The following is a 25019-nucleotide window of genomic DNA, read 5'->3' on the forward strand; positions in this document are numbered from 1 at the left end:
CTGGATTTTCTCGAGTTGCGGCAGGTCTTCTCGAGTTACGATGGGGACCTCAGGGACCCGCTCTGGTGGCCTCAGGAAAGGCCATTCCCCATGCGAGTTGCTAGGGGACCTCTCGGCATTCCTCTCCCGTCCATGCCGGGGCCTCAGTCCTTGTGTGGAGACGGGGCTGGAACCTGAGAATTCCTCTCCAGTGTTGCCATGGATCTTGGGTGCTTCTGAGTCTCCCCAGGGGAGTCAGGCCTCGTCTCGAGTGGGGGCATGCACGTGCGCTTTCCTCCCGAGCTGCAGCAGTAGTGTCACGCTTCCTGTCACGTGGATCAAGGGATCTGTGGCTTTCACACAAGGCTGTCCCTCGAGGCTTTCCCACGAGGCTTTCCCCCAGGGCTGTGCCACGGGTCACCTTGGTGTGAGTCGATCCTCGTCGTGAAAGACGAGCCGGTGAAGGGAAAAGAGGTTCCTCTGGAATGGACTGAGACATCTGGGGGACTCTTGGAATGGTGGCACGACCCTGGAGTTCCTCTCGCCGTTCCTGTTGAGAGGGCCTCCTCTTGAGATGCGACGGGAACGCCGGGAAGCCTTTCCCGACGAAGCAGGGAAAGGATCCCTCATCTCGAGCTACGAGGCGGAAACGGGGCTCCTCTGAATGTGGGCGGGACCCTCGTGTTTCCTCTCGAGTGGAGACGGGTATGTCGGGGAGCTTCTTGATTTGCACCAAGGGTGTGAAGGACCCTTTCGAAGTTCCAGAGGGGAGGTGTGATCAGCCTCGAGACGCCGCAGCGGAAATGGGACTCATCTCGCCTGGAGGGGAGAACCTCCTGGATTTTCTCGAGTTGCGGCAGGTCTTCTCGAGTTACGACGGGGACCTCAGGGACCCGCTCTGGTGGCCTCAGGAAAGGCCAGTCCCCATGCGAGTTGCTAGGGGACCTCTCGGGATTCCTCTCCCGTCCATGCCGGGGCCTCAGTCCTTGTGTGGAGTCGGGGCCGGAACCTGAGGATTCCTCTCCAGTGTTGCCATGGATCTTGGGGTGCTTCTGAGTCTCCCCAGGGGAGTCAAGCCTCGTCTCGTGTGGGGGCATGCACGTGCGCTTTCCTCCCGAGCTGCAGCAGTAGTGTCACGCTTCCTGTCACGTGGATCAAGGGATCTGTGGCTTTCCCTCGAGGCTGTCCCTCGAGGCTTTCACACGAGGATATCCCACAGGGCTGTGCCACGTGCCACCTTGGTGTGAGTCGCTCCTCGGCGTGAAAGAGAGCTGGTGAAGGGAAAAGAGGTTCCTCTGGAATGGACTGAGACATCTGGGGGACTCTTGGAATGGTGGCAGGACCCTGGAGTTCCTCTCGCTGTTCCTGTTGAGAGGGCCTCCTCTTGAGATGCGACGGGAACGCCGGGAACTCTTTCCCGATGAAGCAGGAAAGGATCCCTCATCTCGAGCTACGAGGCGGAAATGGGGCTCCTCTGGATGTGGGCGGGCCCTTGTGTTTCCTCTCGAGTGGAGACGGGTATGTCGGGGAGCTTCTTGATTTGCACCAAGGGTGTGAAGGACCCTTTCGAAGTTCCAGAGGGGAGGTGTGATCAGCCTCGAGACGCCTCAGCGGAAATGGGCGTCATCTCGCCTGGAGGGGAGAACCTCCTGGATTTTCTCGAGTTGCGGCAGGTCTTCTCGAGTTACGACGGGGACCTCAGGGACCCGCTCTGGTGGCCTAAGGAAAGGCCAGTCCCCATGCGAGTTGCTAGGGGACCTCTCGGGATTCCTCTCCCGTCCATGCCGGGGCCTCAGTCCTTGTGTGGAGTCGGGGCCGGAACCTGAGGATTCCTCTCCAGTGTTGCCATGGATCTTGGGTGCTTCTGAGTCTCCCCAGGGGAGTCAGGCCTCGTCTCGAGTAGGTGCATGCACGTGCTCTTTCCTCCCGAGCTGCAGCAGTAGTGTCACGCTTCCTGTCACGTGGATCAAGGGATCTGTGGCTTTCCCTCAAGGCTGTCCCTCGAGGCTTTCCCACGAGGCTTTCCCACAGGGCTGTGCCACGTGTCACCTTGGTGTGAGTCGATCCTCGGCGTGAAAGACGAGCCGGTGAAGGGAAAAGAGGTTCCTCTGGAATGGACTGAGACATCTGGGGGACTCTTGGAATGGTGGCACGACCCTGGAGTTCCTCTCGCCGTTCCTGTTGAGAGTGCCTCCTCTTGAGATGCGACGGGAACGCCGGGAACTCTTTCCCGACGAAGCAGGGAAAGGATCCCTCATCTCGAGCTACGAGGCGGAAACGGGGCTCCTCTGGATGTGGGCGGGACCCTCGTCTTTCCTCTCGAGTGGAGACGGGTATGTCGGGGAACTTCTTGATTTGCACCAAGGGTGTGAAGGACCCTTTCGAAGTTCCAGAGGGGAGGTGTGATCACCCTCGAGACGCCTCAGTGGAAATGGGCGTCATCTCGCCTGGAGGGGAGAACCTCCTGGATTTTCTCGAGTTGCGGCAAGTCTTCTCGAGTTACGACGGGGACCTCAGGGACCCGCTCTGGTGGCCTCAGGAAAGGCCAGTCCCCATGCGAGTTGCTAGGGGACCTCTCGGGATTCCTCTCCTGTCCATGTCGGGGCCTCAGTCCTTGTGTGGAGTCGGGGCCGGAACCTGAGGTTTCCTCTCCAGTGTTGCCATGGATCTTGGGGTGCTTCTGAGTCTCCCCAGGGGAGTCAGGCCTCGTCTCGAGTGGGGGAATGCACGTGCGATTTCCTCCCAAGATGCAGCAATAATGTCACGCTTCCTTTCACGTGGATCAAGGGATCTGTGGCTTTCCGTCAAGGCTGTCCCTCGAGGCTTTCCCACGAGGCTTTCCCACAGGGCTGTGCCACGTGCCACCTTGGTGTGAGTCGACCCTCGGCGTGAAAGAAGAGCTGGTGAAGGGAAAAGAGGTTCCTCTGGGATGGACTGAGACATCTGGGGGACTCTTGGAATGGTGGCACGACCCTGGAGTTCCTCTCGCCGTTCCTGTTGAGAGGGCCTCCTCTTCAGATGCGACGGGAACGCCGGGAACTCTTTCCCGAAGAAGCAGGGAAAGGATCCCTCATCTCGAGCTACGAGGCGGAAACGGGGCTCCTCTGGATGTGGGCGGGACCCTCGTGTTTCCTCTCGAGTGGAGACGGGTATGTCGGGGAGCTTCTTGATTTGCACCAAGGGTGTGAAGGACCCTTTTGAAGTTCCAGAGGGGAGGTGTGATCAGCCTCAAGACGCCTCAGCGGAAATGGGCCTCATCTCGCCTGGAGGGGAGAACCTCCTGGATTTTCTCTAGTTGGGGCAGGTCTTCTCGAGGTACGACGGGGACCTCAAGGACCCGCTCTGGTGGACTCAGGAAAGGCCAGTCCCCATGCGAGTTGCTAGGGGCCATCTCGAAATTCCTCTCCCGTCGATGCCGGGGCCTCATTCCTTGTGTGGAGGCGGGGCCGGAACCTGAGGATTCCTCTCCAGTGTTGCCATGGATCTTGGGGTGCTTCTAAGTCTCCCCAGGGGAGTCAGGCCTCGTCTCGAGTGGGGGACTGCAGGTGCGCTTTCCTCCCGAGCTGCAGCAGTAGTGTCACGCTTCCGGTCACCTGGATCAAGGGATCTGTGGCTTTCCCTCGAGGCTGTCCCTCGAGGCTTTCCCACGATTCTTTCCCACAGGGCTGTGCCACGTGCCACCTTGGTGTGAGTCGATCCTCGGCGTGAAAGACGCGCCGGTGAAGGGAAAAGAGGTTCCTCTGGAATGGACTGAGACATCTGGGGGACTCTTGGAATGGTGGCACGACCCTGGAGTTCCTCTCGCCGTTCCTGTTGAGAGGGCCTCCTCTTGAGATGCGACAGGAATGCCGGGAACTCTTTCCCGACGAAGCAGGGAAAGGATCCCTCATCTCGAGCTACGAGGCGGAAACGGGGCTCCTCTGGATGTGGGCGGGACCTTCGTGTTTCCTCTCTAGTGGAGACGGGTATGTCGGGGAACTTCTTGATTTGCACCAAGGGTGTGAAGGACCCTTTCGAAGTTCCAGAGGTGAGCTGTGATCAGCCTCGAGACGCCTCAGCGGAAATGGGCCTCATCTCGCCTGGAGGGGAGAACCTCCTGGAGTTTCGCGAGTTGCGGCAGGTCTTCTCGAGTTACGACGGGGACCTCAGGGACCCGCTCTGGTGGCCTCAGGAAATGCCAGTCCCCATGCGAGTTGCTAGGGGACCTCTCGGGATTCCTCTCCTGTCCATGCCGGGGCCTCAGTCCTTGTGTGGAGTCGGGGCCGGAACCTGAGGTTTCCTCACAAGTGTTGCCATGGATCTTGGGGTGCTTCTGAGTCTCCCCAGGGGAGTCAGGCCTCGTCTCGAGTGGGGGAATGCACGTGCGCTTTCCTCCCGAGATGCAGCAGTAATGTCACGCTTCCTTCCTTTCACGTGGATCAAGGGATCTGTGGCTTTCCGTCGAGGCTGTCACTTGAGGCTTTCGCACGAGGCTTTCCCACAGGGCTGTGCCACGTGCCACCTTGGTGTGAGTCGACCCTCGGCGTGAAAGAAGAGCCGGTGAAGGGAAAAGAGGTTCCTCTGGGATGGACTGTGACATCTGGGGGACTCTTGGAATGGTGGCACGAACCTGGAGTTCCTCTCGCCGTTCCTGTTGAGTGGGCCTCCTCTTCAGATGCGACGGGAACCCCGGGAACTCTTTCCCGAAGAAGCAGGGAAAGGATCCCTCATCTCGAGCTACGAGGCGGAAACGGGGCTCCTCTGTATTTGGGCGGGACCATCGTGATTCCCCTCGAGTGGAGACGGGTATGTCGGGGAACTTCTTGATTTGCACCAAGGGTGTGAAGAACACTTTCGAAGTTCCAGAGGGGAGGTGTGATCAGCCTCGAGACGCTTCAGCGGAAATGGGCCTCATCTCGCCTGGAGGGGAGAACCTCCTGGATTTTCTCGAGTTGCGGCAGGTCTTCTCGAGTAACGACGGGGATCTCAGGGAACGGCTCTGGTGGCATCAGGAAAGGCCAGTCCGCATGCGAGTTGCTAGGGGACCTCTCGGGATTCCTCTCCCGTCCATGCCGGGGCCTCAGTCCTTGTGTGGAGTCGGGGCCAGAACCTGAGGATTCCTCTCCAGTGTTGCCATGGATCTTGGGTGCTTCTGAGTCTCCCCAGGGGAGTCAGGCCTCGTCTCGTGTGGGGGCATTTACGTGCTCTTTCCTCCCGAGCTGCAGCAGTAGTGTCACGCTCCCTGTCACGTGGATCAAGGGATCTGTGGCTTTCCCTCAAGGCTGTCCCTCGAGGCTTTCCCACGAGGCTTTCCCCCAGGGCTGTGCCACGTTTCACCTTGGTGTGAGGCGATCCTCGGCGTGAAAGACGAGCCGGTGAAGGGAAAAGAGGTTCCTCTGGAATGGACTGAGACATCTGGGGGACTCTTGGAATGGTGGCACGACCCTGGAGTTCCTCTCGCCGTTCCTGTTGAGAGTGCCTCCTCTTGAGATGCGAAGGGAACGCCGGGAACTCTTTCCTGACGAAGCAGGGAAAGGATCCCTCATCTCGAGCTACGAGGCGGAAAAGGGGCTCCTCTGGATGTGGGCGGGACCCTCGTCTTTCCTCTCGAGTGGAGACGGGTATGTCGGGGAACTTCTTGATTTGCACCAAGGGTGTGAAGGACCCTTTCGAAGTTCCATAGGGGAGGTGTGATCACCCTCGAGACGCCTCAGCGGAAATGGTCGTCATCTTGCCTGGAGGGGAGAACCTCCTGGATTTTCTCGAGTTGCTTCAAGTCTTCTCGAGTTACGACGGGGACCTCAGGGACCCGCTCTGTTGGCCTCAGGAAAGGCCAGTCCCCATGCGAGTTGCTAGGGGACCTCTCAGGATTCCTCTTCTGTCCATGTCGGGGCCTCAGTCCTTGTGTGGAGTCGGGGCCGGAACCTGAGGTTTCCTCTCCAGTGTTGCCATGGATCTTGGGGTGCTTCTGAGTCTCCCCAGGGGAGTCAGGCCTCGTCTCGAGTGGGGGAATGCACGTGCGATTTCCTCCCAAGATGCAGCAATAATGTCACGCTTCCTTTCACGTGGATCAAGGGATCTGTGGCTTTCCGTCAAGGCTGTCCCTCGAGGCTTTCCCACGAGGCTTTCCCACAGGGCTGTGCCACGTGCCACCTTGGTGTGAGTCGACGCTCGGCGTGAAAGAAGAGCCGGTGAAGGGAATAGAGGTTCCTCTGGGATGGACTGAGACATCTGGGGGACTCTTGGAATGGTGGCACGACCCTGGAGTTCCTCTCGCCGTTCCTGTTGAGAGGGCCTCCTCTTCAGATGCGACGGAAACGCCGGGAACTCTTTCCCGAAGAAGCAGGGAAAGGATCCCTCATCTCGAGCTACGAGGCGGAAACGGGGCTCCTCTGGATGTGGGCGGGACCCTCGTGTTTCCTCTCGAGTGGAGACGGGTATGTCGGGGAGCTTCTTGATTTGCACCAAGGGTGTGAAGGACCCTTTTGAAGTTCCAGAGGGGAGGTGTGATCAGCCTCGAGACGCCTCAGCGGAAATGGGCCTCATCTCGCCTGGAGGGGAGAACCTCCTGGATTTTCTCGAGTTGCGGCAGGTCTTCTCGAGGTACGACGGGGACCTCAAGGTCCCGCTCTGGTGGACTCAGGAAAGGAGAGTCCCCATGCGAGTTGCTAGGGGCCATCTCGAAATTCCTCTCCCGTCGATGCCGGGGCCTCATTCCTTGTGTGGAGGCGGGGCCGGAACCTGAGGATTCCTCTCCAGTGTTGCCATGGATCTTGGGGTGCTTCTGAGTCTCCCCAGGGGAGTCAGGCCTCGTCTCGAGTGGGGGCATGCACGTGCGCTTTCCTCCCGAGCTGCAGCAGTAGTGTCACGCTTCCGGTCACCTGGATCAAGGGATCTGTGGCTTTCCCTCGAGGCTGTCCCTCGAGGCTTTCCCACGATTCTTTCCCACAGGGCTGTGCCACGTGCCACCTTGGTGTGAGTCGATCCTCGGCGTGAAAGACGTGCCGGTGAAGGGAAAAGAGGTTCCTCTGGAATGGACTGAGACATCTGGGGGACTCTTGGAATGGTGGCACGACCCTGGAGTTCCTCTCGCCGTTCCTGTTGAGAGGGCCTCCTCTTCAGATGCGACGGGAATGCCGGGAACTCTTTCCCGACGAAGCAGGGAAAGGATCCCTCATCTCGAGCTACGAGGCGGAAACGGGGCTCCTCTGGATGTGGGCGGGACCTTCGTGTTTCCTCTCTAGTGGAGACGGGTATGTCGGGGAACTTCTTGATTTGCACCAAGGGTGTGAAGGACCCTTTCGAAGTTCCAGAGGTGAGCTGTGATCAGCCTCGAGACGCCTCAGCGGAAATGGGCCTCATCTCGCCTGGAGGGGAGAACCTCCTGGATTTTCTCTAGTTGCGGAAGGTCTTCTCGAGTTACGACGGGGACCTCAGGGACCCGCTCTGGTGGCCTCACGAAAGGCCAGTCCCCATGCGAGTTGCTAGGGGACCTCTCGGGATTCCTCTCCTGTCCATGCCGGGGCCTCAGTCCTTGTGTGGAGTCGGGGCCGGAACCTGAGGTTTCCTCACCAGTGTTGCCATGGATCTTGGGGTGCTTCTGAGTCTCCCCAGGGGAGTCAGGCCTCGTCTCGAGTGGGGGAATGCACGTGCGCTTTCCTCCCGAGATGCAGCAGTAATGTCACGCTTCCTTTCACGTGGATCAAGGGATCTGTGGCTTTCCGTCGAGGCTGTCACTTGAGGCTTTCGCACGAGGCTTTCCCACAGGGCTGTGCCACGTGCCACCTTGGTGTGAGTCGATCCTCGGCGTGAAAGAAGAGCCGGTGAAGGGAAAAGAGGTTCCTCTGGGATGGACTCTGACATCTGGGGGACTCTTGGAATGGTGGCACGACCCTGGAGTTCCTCTCGCCGTTCCTGTTGAGAGGGCCTCCTCTTGAGATGCGACGGGAACGCCGGGAACTCTTTCCCGAAGAAGCAGGGAAAGGATCCCTCATTTCGAGCTACGAGCGGAAACGGGGCTCCTCTGGATGTGGGCGGGACCCTCGTGTTTCCTCTCGAGTGGAGACGGGTATGTCGGGGAACTTCTTGATTTGCACCAAGGGTGTGAAGGACCCTTTCGAAGTTCCAGAGGTGAGCTGTGATCAGCCTCGAGACGCTTCAGCGGAAATGGGCCTCATCTCGCCTGGAGGGGAGAACCTCCTGGATTTTCTGGAGTTGCGGCAGGTCTTCTCGAGTTACGATGGGGAACTCAGGGACCCGCTCTGGTGGCCTCAGGAAAGGCCATTCCCCATGCGAGTTGCTAGGGGACCTCTCGGCATTCCTCTCCCGTCCATGCCGGGGCCTCAGTCCTTGTGTGGAGACGGGGCTGGAACCTGAGAATTCCTCTCCAGTGTTGCCATGGATCTTGGGTGCTTCTGAGTCTCCCCAGGGGAGTCAGGCCTCGTCTCGAGTGGGGGCATGCACGTGCGCTTTCCTCCCGAGCTGCAGCAGTAGTGTCACGCTTCCTTTCACGTGGATCAAGGGATCTGTGGCTTTCCGTCAAGGCTGTCCCTCGAGGCTTTCCCACGAGGCTTTCCCACAGGGCTGTGCCACGTGCCACCTTGGTGTGAGTCGACGCTCGGCGTGAAAGAAGAGCCGGTGAAGGGAAAAGAGGTTCCTCTGGGATGGACTGAGACATCTGGGGGACTCTTGGAATGGTGGCACGACCCTGGAGTTCCTCTCGCCGTTCCTGTTGAGAGGGCCTCCTCTTCAGATGCGACGGAAACGCCGGGAACTCTTTCCCGAAGAAGCAGGGAAAGGATCCCTCATCTCGAGCTACGAGGCGGAAACGGGGCTCCTCTGGATGTGGGCGGGACCCTCGTGTTTCCTCTCGAGTGGAGACGGGTATGTCGGGGAGCTTCTTGATTTGCACCAAGGGTGTGAAGGACCCTTTTGAAGTTCCAGAGGGGAGGTGTGATCAGCCTCGAGACGCCTCAGCGGAAATGGGCCTCATCTCGCCTGGAGGGGAGAACCTCCTGGATTTTCTCGAGTTGCGGCAGGTCTTCTCGAGGTACGACGGGGACCTCAAGGTCCCGCTCTGGTGGACTCAGGAAAGGCCAGTCCCCATGCGAGTTGCTAGGGGCCATCTCGAAATTCCTCTCCCGTCGATGCCGGGGCCTCATTCCTTGTGTGGAGGCGGGGCCGGAACCTGAGGATTCCTCTCCAGTGTTGCCATGGATCTTGGGGTGCTTCTGAGTCTCCCCAGGGGAGTCAGGCCTCGTCTCGAGTGGGGGACTGCAGGTGCGCTTGCCTCCCGAGCTGCAGCAGTAGTGTCACGCTTCCGGTCACCTGGATCAAGGGATCTGTGGCTTTCCCTCGAGGCTGTCCCTCGAGGCTTTCCCACGATTCTTTCCCACAGGGCTGTGCCACGTGCCACCTTGGTGTGAGTCGATCCTCGGCGTGAAAGCCGAGCCGGTGAAGGGAAAAGAGGTTCCTCTGGAATGGACTGAGACATCTGGGGGACTCTTGGAATGGTGGCACGACCCTGGAGTTCCTCTCGCCGTTCCTGTTGAGAGGGCCTCCTCTTGAGATGCGACGGGAATGCCGGGAACTCTTTCCCGACGAAGCAGGGAAAGGATCCCTCATCTCGAGCTACGAGGCGGAAACGGGGCTCCTCTGGATGTGGGCGGGACCTTCGTGTTTCCTCTCTAGTGGAGACGGGTATGTCGGGGAACTTCTTGATTTGCACCAAGGGTGTGAAGGACCCTTTCGAAGTTCCAGAGGTGAGCTGTGATCAGCCTCGAGACGCCTCAGCGGAAATGGGCCTCATCTCGCCTGGAGGGGAGAACCTCCTGGATTTTCTCTAGTTGCGGAAGGTCTTCTCGAGTTACGACGGGGACCTCAGGGACCCGCTCTGGTGGCCTCACGAAAGGCCAGTCCCCATGCGAGTTGCTAGGGGACCTCTCGGGATTCCTCTCCTGTCCATGCCGGGGCCTCAGTCCTTGTGTGGAGTCGGGGCCGGAACCTGAGGTTTCCTCACCAGTGTTGCCATGGATCTTGGGGTGCTTCTGAGTCTCCCCAGGGGAGTCAGGCCTCGTCTCGAGTGGGGGAATGCACGTGCGCTTTCCTCCCGAGATGCAGCAGTAATGTCACGCTTCCTTTCACGTGGATCAAGGGATCTGTGGCTTTCCGTCGAGGCTGTCACTTGAGGCTTTCGCACGAGGCTTTCCCACAGGGCTGTGCCACGTGCCACCTTGGTGTGAGTCGATCCTCGGCGTGAAAGAAGAGCCGGTGAAGGGAAAAGAGGTTCCTCTGGGATGGACTGTGACATCTGGGGGACTCTTGGAATGGTGGCACGACCCTGGAGTTACTCTCGCCGTTCCTGTTGAGTGGGCCTCCTCTTCAGATGCGACGGGAACCCCGGGAACTCTTTCCCGAAGAAGCAGGGAAAGGATCCCTCATCTCGAGCTACGAGGCGGAAACGGGGCTCCTCTGGATTTGGGCGGGACCCTCGTGATTCCCCTCGAGTGGAGACGGGTATGTCGGGGAACTTCTTGATTTGCACCAAGGGTGTGAAGAACACTTTCGGAGTTCCAGAGGGGAGGTGTGATCAGCCTCGAGACGCTTCAGCGGAAATGGGCCTCATCTCGCCTGGAGGGGAGAACCTCCTGGATTTTCTCGAGTTGCGGCAGGTCTTCTCGAGTTACGACGGGGATCTCAGGGAACGGCTCTGGTGGCATCAGGAAAGGCCAGTCCGCATGCGAGTTGCTAGGGGACCTCTCGGGATTCCTCTCCCGTCCATGCCGGGGCCTCAGTTCTTGTGTGGGTTCGGGGCCGGAACCTGAGGATTCCTCTCCAGTGTTGCCATGGATCTTGGGGTGCTTCTGAGTCTCCCCAGGGGAGTCAGGCCTCGTCTCGAGTGGGGGCATGCACGTGCGCTTTCCTCCCGAGCTGCAGCCGTAGTGTCACGCTTCCTGTCACGTGGATCAAGGGATCTGTGGCTTTCCCTCGAGGCTGTCCCTCGAGGCTTTCACACGAGGCTTTCCCACAGGGCTGTGCCACTTGCCACCTTGGTGTGAGTCGATCCTCGGCGTGAAAGACGAGCCGGTGAAGGGAAAAGAGTTTCCTCTGGAATGGACTGAGACATCTGGGGGACTCTTGGAATGGTGGCACGACCCTGGAGTTCCTCTCGCCGTTCCTGTTGAGAGGGCCTCCTCTTCAGATGCAACGGGAACGCCGGGAACTCTTTCCCGAAGAAGCAGGGAAAGGATCCCTCATCTCGAGCTACGAGGCGGAAACGGGGCTCCTCTGGATGTGGGCGGGACCCTCGTGTTTCCTCTCGAGTGAAGACAGGTATGTCGGGGAGCTTCTTGATTTGCACCAAGGGGGTGAAGGACCCTTTCGAAGTTCCAGAGGGGAGGTGTGATCAGCCTCGAGACGCCTCAGCAGAAATGGGCCTCATCTCGCCTGGAGGGGAGAACCTCCTGGATTTTCTCGAGTTGCGGCAGGTCTTCTCGAGGTACGACGGGGACCTCAAGGACCCGCTCTGTTGGACTCAGGAAAGGCCAGTCCCCATGCGAGATGCTAGGGGCCATCTCGAAATTCCTCTCCCGTCGATGCCGGGGCCTCATTCCTTGTGTGGAGGCGGGGCGGGAACCTCAGGATTCCTCTCCAGTGTTGCCATGGATCTTGGGGTGCTTCTGAGTCTCCCCAGGGGAGTCAGGCCTCGTCTCGAGTGGGGGCATGCAGGTGCGCTTTCCTCCCGAGCTGCAGCAGTAGTGTCACGCTTCCTGTCACGTGGATCAAGGGATCTGTGGCTTTCCCTCGAGGCTGTCCCTCGAGGCTTTCCCACGATTCTTTCCCACAGGGCTGTGCCACGTGCCACCTTGGTGTGAGTCGATCCTCGGCGTGAAAGCCGAGCCGGTGAAGGGAAAAGAGGTTCCTCTGGAATGGACTGAGACATCTGGGGGACTCTTGGAATGGTGACACGACCCTGGAGTTCCTCTCGCCGTTCCTGTTGAGAGGGCCTCCTCTTGAGATGCGACGGGAACGCCGGGAACTCTTTCCCGAAGAAGCAGGGAAAGGATCCCTCATTTCGAGCTACGAGCGGAAACGGGGCTCCTCTGGATGTGGGTGGGACCCTCGTGTTTCCTCTCGAGTGGAGACGGGTATGTCGGGGAACTTCTTGATTTGCACCAAGGGTGTGAAGGACCCTTTCGAAGTTCCAGAGGTGAGGTGTCATCAGCCTCGAGACGCTTCAGCGGAAATTGGCCTCATCTCGCCTGGAGGGGAGAACCTCCTGGATTTTCTGGAGTTGCGGCAGGTCTTCTCGAGTTACGATGGGGAACTCAGGGACCCGCTCTGGTGGCCTCAGGAAAGGCCATTCCCCATGCGAGTTGCTAGGGGACCTCTCGGCATTCCTCTCCCGTCCATGCCGGGGCCTCAGTCCTTGTGTGGAGACGGGGCTGGAACCTGAGAATTCCTCTCCAGTGTTGCCATGGATCTTGGGTGCTTCTGAGTCTCCCCAGGGGAGTCAGGCCTCGTCTCGAGTGGGGGCATGCACGTGCGCTTTCCTCCCGAGCTGCAGCAGTAGTGTCACGCTTCCTGTCACGTGGATCAAGGGATCTGTGGCTTTCACACAAGGCTGTCCCTCGAGGCTTTCCCACGAGGCTTTCCCCCAGGGCTGTGCCACGTGTCACCTTGGTGTGAGTCGATCGTCGTCGTGAAAGACGAGCCGGTGAAGGGAAAAGAGGTTCCTCTGGAATGGACTGAGACATCTGGGGCACTCTTGGAATGGTGGCACGACCCTGGAGTTCCTCTCGCCGTTCCTGTTGAGAGGGCCTCCTCTTGAGATGCTACGGGAATGCCGGGAACTCTTTCCCGAAGAAGCAGGGAAAGGATCCCTCATCTCGAGCTACGAGGTGGAAACGGGGCTCCTCTGGATGTGGGCGGGACCCTCGTGTTTCCTCTCGAGTGGAGACGGGTATGTCGGGGAGCTTCTTGATTTGCACCAAGGGTGTGAAGGACCCTTTCGAAGTTCCAGAGGGGAGGTGTGATCAGCCTCGAGACGCCTCAGCGGAAATGGGCCTCATCTCGCCTGGAGGGGAGAACCTCCTGGATTTTCTCGAGTTGCGGCAGGTCTTCTCGAGTTACGACGGGGACCTCAGGGACCCGCTCTGGTGGCCTCAGGAAAGGCCAGTCCCCATGCGAGTTGCTAGGGGACCTCTCGGGATTCCTCTCCCGTCCATGCCGGGGCCTCAGTCCTTGTGTGGAGTCGGGGCCGGAACCTGAGGATTCCTCTCCAGTGTTGCCATGGATCTTGGGGTGCTTCTGAGTCTCCCCAGGGGAGTCAAGCCTCGTCTCGTGTGGGGGCATGCACGTGCGCTTTCCTCCCGAGCTGCAGCAGTAGTGTCACGCTTCCTGTCACGTGGATCAAGGGATCTGTGGCTTTCCCTCGAGGCTGTCCCTCGAGGCTTTCACACGAGGATATCCCACAGGGCTGTGCCACGTGCCACCTTGGTGTGAGTCGCTCCTCGGCGTGAAAGAGAGCTGGTGAAGGGAAAAGAGGTTCCTCTGGAATGGACTGAGACATCTGGGGGACTCTTGGAATGGTGGCAGGACCCTGGAGTTCCTCTCGCTGTTCCTGTTGAGAGGGCCTCCTCTTGTGATGCGACGGGAACGCCGGGAACTCTTTCCCGACGAAGCAGGAAAGGATCCCTCATCTCGAGCTACGAGGCGGAAATGGGGCTCCTCTGGATGTGGGCGGGACCCTCGTGTTTCCTCTCGAGTGGAGACGGGTATGTCGGGGAACTTCTTGATTTGCACCAAGGGTGTGAAGGACCCTTTCGACGTTCCAGAGGTGAGGTGTGATCAGCCTCGAGACGCTTCAGCGGAAATGGGCCTCATCTCGCCTGGAGGGGAGAACCTCCTGGATTTTCTCGAGTTGCGGCAGGTCTTCTCGAGGTACGACGGGGACCTCAAGGACCCGCTCTGGTGGCCTCAGGAAAGGCCAGTCCCCATGCGAGTTGCTAGGGGCCATCTCGAAATTCCCCTCCCGTCGATGCCGGGGACTCATTCCTTGTGTGGAGGCGGGGCCGGAACCTGAGGATTCCTCTCCAGTGTTGCCATGGATCTTGGGGTGCTTCTGAGTCTCCCCAGGGGAGTCAGGCCTCGTCTCGAGTGGGGGCATGCAGGTGCGCTTTCCTCCCGAGCTGCAGCAGTAGTGTCACGCTTCCTGTCACGTGGATCAAGGGATCTGTGGCTTTCCCTCGAGGCTGTCCCTCGAGGCTTTCCCACGATTCTTTCCCACAGGGCTGTGCCACGTGCCACCTTGGTGTGAGTCGATCCTCGGCGTGAAAGCCGAGCCGGTGAAGGGAAAAGAGGTTCCTCTGGAATGGACTGAGACATCTGGGGGACTCTTGGAATGGTGACACGACCCTGGAGTTCCTCTCGCCGTTCCTGTTGAGAGGGCCTCCTCTTGAGATGCGACGGGAACGCCGGGAACTCTTTCCCGAAGAAGCAGGGAAAGGATCCCTCATTTCGAGCTACGAGCGGAAACGGGGCTCCTCTGGATGTGGGTGGGACCCTCGTGTTTCCTCTCGAGTGGAGACGGGTATGTCGGGGAACTTCTTGATTTGCACCAAGGGTGTGAAGGACCCTTTCGAAGTTCCAGAGGTGAGGTGTCATCAGCCTCGAGACGCTTCAGCGGAAATTGGCCTCATCTCGCCTGGAGGGGAGAACCTCCTGGATTTTCTGGAGTTGCGGCAGGTCTTCTCGAGTTACGATGGGGAACTCAGGGACCCGCTCTGGTGGCCTCAGGAAAGGCCATTCCCCATGCGAGTTGCTAGGGGACCTCTCGGCATTCCTCTCCCGTCCATGCCGGGGCCTCAGTCCTTGTGTGGAGACGGGGCTGGAACCTGAGAATTCCTCTCCAGTGTTGCCATGGATCTTGGGTGCTTCTGAGTCTCCCCAGGGGAGTCAGGCCTCGTCTCGAGTGGGGGCATGCACGTGCGCTTTCCTCCCGAGCTGCAGCAGTAGTGTCACGCTTCCTGTCACGTGGATCAAGGGATCTGTGGCTTTCACACAAGGCTGTCCCTCGAGGCTTTCCCACGAGGCTTTCCCCCAGGGCTGTGCCACGTGTCACCTTGGTGTGAGTCGATCGTCGTCGTGAAAGACGAGCCGGTGAAGGGAAAAGAGGTTCCTCTGGAATGGACTGAGACATCTGGGGCACTCTTGGAATGGTGGCACGACCCTGGAGTTCCTCTCGCCGTTCCTGTTGAGAGGGCCTCCTCTTGAGATGCTACGGGAATGCCGGGAACTCTTTCCCGAAGAAGCAGGGAAAGGATCCCTCATCTCGAGCTACGAGGCGGAAACGGGGCTCCTCTGGATGTGGGCGGGACCCTCGTGTTTCCTCTCGAGTGGAGACGGGTATGTCGGGGAGCTTCTTGATTTGCACCAAGGGTGTGAAGGACCCTTTCGAAGTTCCAGAGGGGAGGTGTGATCAGCCTCGAGACGCCTCAGCGGAAATGGGCCTCATCTCGCCTGGAGGGGAGAACCTCCTGGATTTTCTCGAGTTGCGGCAGGTCTTCTCGAGTTACGACGGGGACCTCAGGGACCCGCTCTGGTGGCCTCAGGAAAGGCCAGTCCCCATGCGAGTTGCTAGGGGACCTCTCGGGATTCCTCTCCCGTCCATGCCGGGGCCTCAGTCCTTGTGTGGAGTCGGGGCCGGAACCTGAGGATTCCTCTCCAGTGTTGCCATGGATCTTGGGGTGCTTCTGAGTCTCCCCAGGGGAGTCAAGCCTCGTCTCGTGTGGGGGCATGCACGTGCGCTTTCCTCCCGAGCTGCAGCAGTAGTGTCACGCTTCCTGTCACGTGGATCAAGGGATCTGTGGCTTTCCCTCGAGGCTGTCCCTCGAGGCTTTCACACGAGGATATCCCACAGGGCTGTGCCACGTGCCACCTTGGTGTGAGTCGCTCCTCGGCGTGAAAGAGAGCTGGTGAAGGGAAAAGAGGTTCCTCTGGAATGGACTGAGACATCTGGGGGACTCTTGGAATGGTGGCAGGACCCTGGAGTTCCTCTCGCTGTTCCTGTTGAGAGGGCCTCCTCTTGTGATGCGACGGGAACGCCGGGAACTCTTTCCCGACGAAGCAGGAAAGGATCCCTCATCTCGAGCTACGAGGCGGAAATGGGGCTCCTCTGGATGTGGGCGGGACCCTCGTGTTTCCTCTCGAGTGGAGACGGTTATGTCGGGGAACTTCTTGATTTGCACCAAGGGTGTGAAGGACCCTTTCGACGTTCCAGAGGTGAGGTGTGATCAGCCTCGAGACGCTTCAGCGGAAATGGGCCTCATCTCGCCTGGAGGGGAGAACCTCCTGGATTTTCTCGAGTTGCGGCAGCTCTTCTCGAGGTACGACGGGGACCTCAAGGACCCGCTCTGGTGGCCTCAGGAAAGGCCAGTCCCCATGCGAGTTGCTAGGGGCCATCTCGAAATTCCCCTCCCGTCGATGCCGGGGACTCATTCCTTGTGTGGAGGCGGGGCCGGAACCTGAGGATTCCTCTCCAGTGTTGCCATGGATCTTGGGGTGCTTCTGAGTCTCCCCAGGGGAGTCAGGCCTCGTCTCGAGTGGGGGAATGCAGGTGCGCTTTCCTCCCGGGCTGCAGCAGTAGTGTCACGCTTCCTGTCACGTGGATCAAGGGATCTGTGGCTTTCCCTCGAGGCTGTCCCTCGAGGCTTTCCCACGATTCTTTCCCACAGGGCTGTGCCACGTGCCACCTTGCTGTGAGTCAATCCTCGGCGTGAAAGACGAGCCGGTGAAGGGAAAAGAGGTTCCTCTGGAATGGCCTGAGACATCTGGGGGACCCTTGGAATGGTGGCACGACCCTGGAGGTCCTCTCGCCGTTCCTGTTGAGAGGGCCTCCTCTTGAGATGCGACGGGAACGCCGGGAATTCTTTCCCGAAGAAGCAGGGAAAGGATCCCTCATCTCGAGCTACGAGGCGGAAACGGGGCTCCTCTGGATGTGGGCGGGACCCTCCTGTTTCCTCTCGAGTGGAAACGGGTATGTCGGGGAACTTCCTGATTTGCACTAGGGTGTGAAGGACCCTTTCGAAGTTCCAGAGGTGAGGTGTGATCAGCCTCGAGACGCCTCAGCGGAAATGGGCCTCATCTCGCCTGGAGGGGAGAACCTCCTGGATTTTCTCGAGTTGCGGCAGGTCTTCTCGAGTTACGACGGGGACCTCAGGGACCCGCTCTGGTGGCCTCAGGAAAGGCCATTCCCCATGCGAGTTGCTAGGGGACCTCTCGGGATTCCTCTCCCGTCCATGCCGGGGCCTCTGTCCTTGTGTGGAGACGGGGCTGGAACCTGAGGATTCCTCTCCAGTGTTGCCATGGATCTTGGGTGCTTCTGAGTCTCCCCAGGGGAGTCAGGCCTCGTCTCGAGTGGGGGCATGCACGTGCGCTTTCCTCCCGAGCTGCAGCAGTAGTGTCACGCTTCCTGTCACCTGGATCAAGGGATCTGTGGCTTTCACACAAGGCTGTCCCTCGAGGCTTTCCCACGAGGCTTCCCCCAGGGCTTTGCCACGTGTCACCTTGGTGTGAGTCGATCCTCGGCGTGAAAGACGAGCCGGTCAAGGGAAAAGAGGTTCCTCTGGAATGGACTGAGACATCTGGGGGACTCTTGGAATGGTGGCACGACCCTGGAGTTCCTCTCGCCGTTCCTGTTGAAAGGGTCTCCCCTTGAGATGCGACGGGAACGCCGGGAACTCTTTCCCGACGAAGCAGGGAAAGGATCCCTCATCTCGAGCTACGAGGCGGAAACGGGGTTCCTCTGGATGTGGGCGGGACCATCGTGTTTCCTCTCGAGTGGAGACGGGTATGTCGGGGAACTTCTTGATTTGCACCAAGGGTGTGAAGAACCCTTTCGAAGTTCCAGAGGGGAGGTGTGATCAGCCTCGAGACGCCTCAGCGGAAATGGGCCTCATCTCGCCTGGAGGGGAGAACCTCCTGGATTTTCTCGAGTTGCGGCAGGTCTTCTCGAGTTACGACGGGGACCTCAGGGACCCGCTCTGGTGGCCTCAGGAAAGGCCATTCCCCATGCGAGTTGCTAGGGGACCTCTCGGGATTCCTCTCCCGTCCATGCCGGGGCCTCTGTCCTTGTGTGGAGACGGGGCTGGAACCTGAGGATTCCTCTCCAGTGTTGCCATGGATCTTGGGTGCTTCTGAGTCTCCCCAGGGGAGTCAGGCCTCGTCTCGAGTGGGGGCATGCACGTGCGCTTTCCTCCCGAGCTGCAGCAGTAGTGTCACGCTTCCTGTCACCTGGATCAAGGGATCTGTGGCTTTCACACAAGGCTGTCCCTCGAGGCTTTCCCACGAGGCTTCCCCCAGGGCTTTGCCACGTGTCACCTTGGTGTGAGTCGATCCTCGGCGTGAAAGACGAGCCGGTCAAGGGAAAAGAGGTTCCTCTGGAATGGACTGAGACATCTGGGGGACTCTTGGAATGGTGGCACGACCCTGGAGTTCCTCTCGCCGTTCCTGTTGAGAGTGCCTCCTCTTCAGATGCGACGGGAACGCCGGGAACTCTTTCCCGAGGAAGCAGGAAAGGATCCCTCATCTCGAGCTACGAGGCGGAAACGGGGCTCCTCTGGATGTGGGCGGGACCCTCGTCTTTCCTCTCGAGTGGAGACGGGTATGTCGGGGAACTTCTTGATTTGCACCAAGGGTGTGAAGGACCCTTTCGAAGTTCCAGAGGGGAGGTGTGATCACCCTCGAGACGCCTCAGCGGAAATGGGCGTCATCTTGCCTGGAGGGGAGAACCTCCTGGATTTTCTCGAGTTGCGGCAGGTCTTCTCGAGTTACGACGGGGACCTCAGGGACCCGCTCTGGTGGCCTCAGGAAAGGCCAGTCCCCATGCGAGTTGCTAGGGGACGTCTCGGGATTCCTCTCCCGTCCATGCCGGGGCCTCAGTCCTTGTGTGGAGTCGGGGCCGGAACCTGAGGATTCCTCTCCAGTGTTGCCATGGATCTTGGGGTGCTTCCGAGTCTCCCCAGGGGAGTCAGGCCTCGTCTCGAGTGGGGGCATGCACGTGCGCTTTCCTCCCGAGCTGCAGCAGTAGTGTCACTCTTCCTGTCACGTGGATCAAGGGATCTGTGGCTGTCCCTCGAGGCTGTCCCTCGAGGCTTTCCCACGAGGCTTTCCCACAGGGCTGTGCCACGTGTCACCTTGGTGTGAGTCGATCCTCGGCGTGAAAGACGAGCCGGTGAAGGGAAAAGAGGTTCCTCTGGAATGGACTGAGACATCTGGGGGACTCTTGGAATGGTCGCACGACCCTGGAGTTCCTCTCGCCGTTCCTGTTGAGAAGGCCTCCTCTTGAGATGCGACGGGAACGCCGGGAACTCTTTCCCGAAGAAGCAGGGAAAGGATCCCTCATCTCGAGCTATGAGGCGGAAACGGGGCTCCTCTGGATGTGGGCGGGACCCTCGTGTTTCCTCTCGAGTGGAGACGGGTATGTCGGGGAACTTCTTGATTTGCACCAAGGGTGTGAAGGACCCTTTCGAAGTTACAGAGGGGAGGTGTGATCAGCCTCGAGACGCCTCAGCGGAAATGGGCCTCATCTCGCCTGGAGGAGAGAACCTCCTGGATTTTCTCGAGTTGCGGCAGGTCTTCTCGAGTTACGACGGCGACCTGAGGGACCCGCTCTGGTGGCCTCAGGAAAGGCCAGTCCCCATGCGAGTTGCTAGGGGACCTCTCGGGATTCCTCTCCCGTCCATGCCGGGGCCTCAGTCCTCGTGTGGAGTCGGGGCCGGAACCTGTGGATTCCTCTCCAGTGTTGCCATGGATCTTTGGTGCTTCTGAGTCTCCCCAGGGGAGTCAGGCCTCGTCTCGAGTGGGGGCATGCACATGCGCTCTCCTCCCGAGCTGCAGCAGTAGTGTCACGCTTCCTGTCACGTGGATCAAGGGATCTGTGGCTTTCCCTCGAGGCTGTCCCTCGAGGCTTTCCCACGAGGCTTTCCCACAGGGCTGTTCCACGTGCCACCTTGGTGTGAGTCGATCCTCGGCGTGAAAGACGAGCCGGTGAAGGGAAAAGAGGTTCCTCTGGAATGGACTGAGACATCTGGGGGACTCCTGGAATGGTGGCATGACCCTGGAGTTCCTGTGGCCGTTCCTGTTGACAGGGCCTCATCTTGAGATGCGACGGGAACGCCGGGAACTCTTTCCCGACGAAGCAGGGAAAGGATCCCTCATCTCAAGCTATGAGGCGGAAACAGGGCTCCTCTAGATGTGGGCGGGACCCTCGTGTTTCCTCTCAAGTGGAGACGGGTATGTCGGGGAACTTCTTGATTTGCACCAAGGGTGTGAAGGACCCTTTCGAAGTTCCAGAGGGGAGGTGTGATCAGCCTCGAGACGCCTCAGCGGAAATGGGCCTCATCTCGCCTGGAGGGGAGAACCTCCTGGATTTTCTCGACTTGCAGCAGGTCTTCTCGAGTTACGACGGGGACCTCAGGGACCCGCTCTGGTGGCCTCAGGAAAGGCCAGTCCCCATGCGAGTTGCTAGGGGACCTCTCGGGATTCCTCTCCCGTCCATGCCGTGGCCTCAGTCCTTGTGTGGAGTCGGGGAAGGAACCTGAGGATTCCTCTCCAGTGTTGCCATGGATCTTGGGGTGCTTCTGAGTCTCCCCAGGGGAGTCAGGCCTCGTCTCGTGTGGGGGCATGCACGTGCGCTTTCCTCCCGAGCTGCAGCAGTAGTGTCACGCTTCCTGTCACGTGGATCAAGGGATCTGTGGCTTTCCCTCGAGGCTGTCCCTCGAGGCTTTCCCACCAGGCTTTCCCACAGGGCTGTGTCACGTGTCACCTTGGTGTGAGTCGATCCTCGGAGTGAAAGACGAGCCGGTCAAGGGAAAAGAGGTTCCTCTGGAATGGACTGAGACATCTCGGGGACTCTTGGAATGGTGGCACGACCCTGGAGTTCCTCTCGCCGTTCCTGTTGAGAGGGCCTCCTCTTGAGATGCGACGGGAACGCCGGGAACTCTTTCCCGAAGAAGCAGGGAAAGGATCCCTCACCTCGAGCTACGAGGCGGAAACGGGGCTCCTCTGGATGTGGGCGGGACCCTCCTGTTTCCTCTCGAGTGGAAACGGGTATGTCGGGGAACTTCCTGATTTGCACCAAGGGTGTGAAGGACCCTTTCGAAGTTCCAGAGGTGAGGTGTGATCAGCCTCGAGACGCCTCAGCGGAAATGGGCCTCATCTCGCCTGGAGGGGAGAACCTCCTGGATTTTCTCGAGTTGCGGCAGGTCTTCTCGAGTTACGACGGGGACCTCAGGGGACCCGCTCTGGTGGCCTCAGGAAAGGCCATTCCCCATGCGAGTTGCTAGGGGACCTCTCGGGATTCCTCTCCCGTCCATGCCGGGGCCTCTGTCCTTGTGTGGAGACGGGGCTGGAAACTGAGGATTCCTCTCCAGTGTTGCCATGGATCTTGGGTGCTTCTGAGTCTCCCCAGGGGAGTCAGGCCTCGTCTCGAGTGGGGGCATGCACGTGCGCTTTCCTCCCGAGCTGCAGCAGTAGTGTCACGCTTCCTGTCACCTGGATCAAGGGATCTGTGGCTTTCACACAAGGCTGTCCCTCGAGGCTTTCCCACGAGGCTTCCCCCAGGGCTTTGCCACGTGTCACCTTGGTGTGAGTCGATCCTCGGCGTGAAAGACGAGCCGGTCAAGGGAAAAGAGGTTCCTCTGGAATGGACTGAGACATCTGGGGGACTCTTGGAATGGTGGCACGACCCTGGAGTTCCTCTCGCCGTTCCTGTTGAGAGTGCCTCCTCTTCAGATGCGACGGGAACGCCGGGAACTCTTTCCCGAGGAAGCAGGAAAGGATCCCTCATCTCGAGCTACGAGGCGGAAACGGGGCTCCTCTGGATGTGGGCGGGACCCTCGTCTTTCCTCTCGAGTGGAGACGGGTATGTCGGGGAACTTCTTGATTTGCACCAAGGGTGTGAAGGACCCTTTCGAAGTTCCAGAGGGGAGGTGTGATCACCCTCGAGACGCCTCAGCGGAAATGGGCGTCATCTTGCCTGGAGGGGAGAACCTCCTGGATTTTCTCGAGTTGCGGCAGGTCTTCTCGAGTTACGACGGGGACCTCAGGGACCTGCTATGGTGGCCTCAGGAAAGGCCAGTCCCCATGCGAGTTGCTAGGGGACGTCTCGGGATTCCTCTCCCGTCCATGCCGGGGCCTCAGTCCTTGTGTGGAGTCGGGGCCGGAACCTGAGGATTCCTCTCCAGTGTTGCCATGGATCTTGGGGTGCTTCTGAGTCTCCCCAGGTGAGTCAGGCCTCGTCTCGAGTGGGGGCATGCACGTGCGCTTTCCTCCCGAGCTGCAGCAGTAGTGTCACGCTTCCTTTCACGTGGATCAAGGGATCTGTGGCTTTCCCTCGAGGCTGTCCCTCGAGGCTTTCCCACGAGGCTTTCCCACAGGGCTGTGCCACGTGTCACCTTGGTGTGAGTCGATCCTCGGCGTGAAAGACGAGCCGGTGAAGGGAAAAGAGGTTCCTCTGGAATGGACTGAGACATCTGGGGGACTCTTGGAATGGTGGCACGACCCTGGAGTTCCTCTCGCCGTTCCTGTTGAAAGGGCCTCCCCTTGAGATGCGACGGGAACGCCGGGAACTCTTTCCCGACGAAGCAGGGAAAGGATCCCTCATCTCGAGCTACGAGGCGGAAACGGGGCTCCTCTGGATGTGGGCGGGACCCTCGTGTTTCCTCTCGAGTGGAGACGGGTATGTCGGGGAACTTCTTGATTTGCACCAAGGGTGTGAAGGACCCTTTCGAAGTTCCAGAGGGGAGGTGTGATCAGCCTCGAGACGCCTCGGCGGAAATGGGCCTCATCTCGCCTGGAGGGAAGAACCTCCTGGATTTTCTCGAGTTGCGGCAGGTCTTCTCGAGTTACGACGGGGACCTCAGGGACCCGCTCTGGTGACCTCAGGAAAGGCCAGTCCCCATGCGAGTTGCTAGGGGACCTCTCGGGATTCCTCTCCCGTCCATGCCGGGGCCTCAGTCCTTGTGTGGAGTCGGGGACGGAACCTGAGGATTCCTCTCCAGTGTTGCCATGGATCTTGGGGTGCTTCTGAGTCTCCCCAGGGGAGTCAGGCCTCGTCTCGAGTGGGGGCATGCACGTGCGCTTTCCTCCCGATCTGCAGCAGTAGTGTCACGCTTCCTGTCACGTGGATCAAGGGATCTGTGGCTTTCCCTCGAGGCTGTCCCTCGAGGCTTTCCCACGAGGCTTTCCCACAGGGCTTTGCCACGTGCCACCTTGGTGTGACTCGATCCTCGGCGTGAAAGACGAGCAGGTGAAGGGAGAAGAGGATCCTCTGGAATGGACTGAGACATCTGGGGGACTCTTGGAATGGTGGCACGACCCTGGAGTTCCTCTCGCCATTCCTGTTGACAGGGACTCATCTTGAGATGCAACGGGAACGCCGGGAACTCTTTCCCGACGAAGCAGGGAAAGGATCCCTCATCTCGAGCTATGAGGCAGAAACGGGGCTCCTCTGGATGTGGGCGGGACCCTCGTGATTCCTCTCGAGTGGAGACGGGTATGTCGGGGAACTTCTTGATTTGCACCAAGGGTGTGAAGAACCCTTTCGAAGTTCCAGAGGGGAGGTGTGATCAGCCTCGAGACGCCTCAGCGGAAATGGGCCTCATCTCGCCTGGAGGGGAGAACCTCCTGGATTTTCTCGAGTTGCGGCAGGTCTTCTCGAGTTACGACGGGGATCTCAGGGACCCGCTCTGGTGGCCTCAGGAAAGGCCAGTCCCCATGCGAGTTGCTAGGGGACCTCTCGGGATTCCTCTCCCGTCCATGCCGGGGCCTCAGTCCTTGTGTTGAGTCGGGGCCGGAACCTGAGGATTCCTCTCCAGTGTTGCCATGGATCTTGGGGTGCTTCCGAGTCTACCCAGGGGAGTCAGGCCTCGTCTCGAGTGGGGGCATGCACGTGCGCTTTCCTCCCGAGCTGCAGCAGTAGTGTCACGCTTCCTGTCACGTGGATCAAGGGATCTGTGGCTTTCCCTCGAGGCTTTCACACGAGGATTTCCCACAGGGCTGTGCCACGTGCCACCTTGGTGTGAGTCGCTCCTCGGCGTGAAAGACGAGCCGGTCAAGGGAAAAGAGGTTCCTCTGGAATGGACTGAGACATCTGGGGGATTCTTGGAATGGTGGCACGACCCTGGAGTTCTTCTCGCCGTTCCTGTTGAGAGTGCCTCCTCTTGAGATGCGACGGGAACGCCGGGAACTCTTTCCCGACGAAGCAGGGAAAGGATCCCTCATCTCGAGCTACGAGGCGGAAACGGGGCTCCTCTGGATGTGGGCGGGACCATCGTCTTTCCTCTCGAGTGGAGACGGGTATGTCGGGGAACTTCTTGATTGGCACCAAGGGTGTGAAGGACCCTTTCAAAGTTCCAGAGGGGAGGTGTGATCACCCTCGAGACGCCTCAGCGGAAATGGGCGTCATCTTGCCTGGAGGGGAGAACCTCCTGGATTTTCTCGAGTTGCAGCAGGTCTTCTCGAGTTACGACGGGGACCTCAGGGACCCGCTCTGGTGGCCTCAGCAAAGGCCAGTCCCCATGCGTGTTGCTAGGGGACCTCTCGGGATTCCTCTACCGTCCATGCCGCGGCCTCAGTCCTTGTGTGGAGTCGGGGCCGGAACCTGAGGAATCCTCTCCAGTGTTGCCATGGATCTTGGGGTGCTTCTGAGTCTCCCCAGGGGAGTCAGGCCTCGTCTCGAGTGGGGGCATGCACGTGCGCTTTCCTCCCGAGCTGCAGCAGTAGTGTCACGCTTCCTGTCACGTGGATCAAGGGATCTGTGGCTTTCCCTCGAGGCTGTCCCTCGAGGCTTTCCCACGAGGCTTTCCCACAGGGCTGTGCCACGTGTCACCTTGGTGTGAGTCGATCCTCGGCATGAAAGACGAGCCGGTGAAGGGAAAAGAGGTTCCTCTGGAATGGACTGAGACATCTGGGGGACTCTTGGAATGGTGGCACGACCCTGGAGTTCCTCTCGCCGTTCCTGTTGAGAGGGCCTCCTCTTGAGATGCGACGGGAACGCCGGG

The sequence above is a fragment of the Budorcas taxicolor genome, chromosome 9 (assembly GCF_023091745.1).
Source record: "Budorcas taxicolor isolate Tak-1 chromosome 9, Takin1.1, whole genome shotgun sequence".
NCBI lineage: Eukaryota > Metazoa > Chordata > Mammalia > Artiodactyla > Bovidae > Budorcas > Budorcas taxicolor.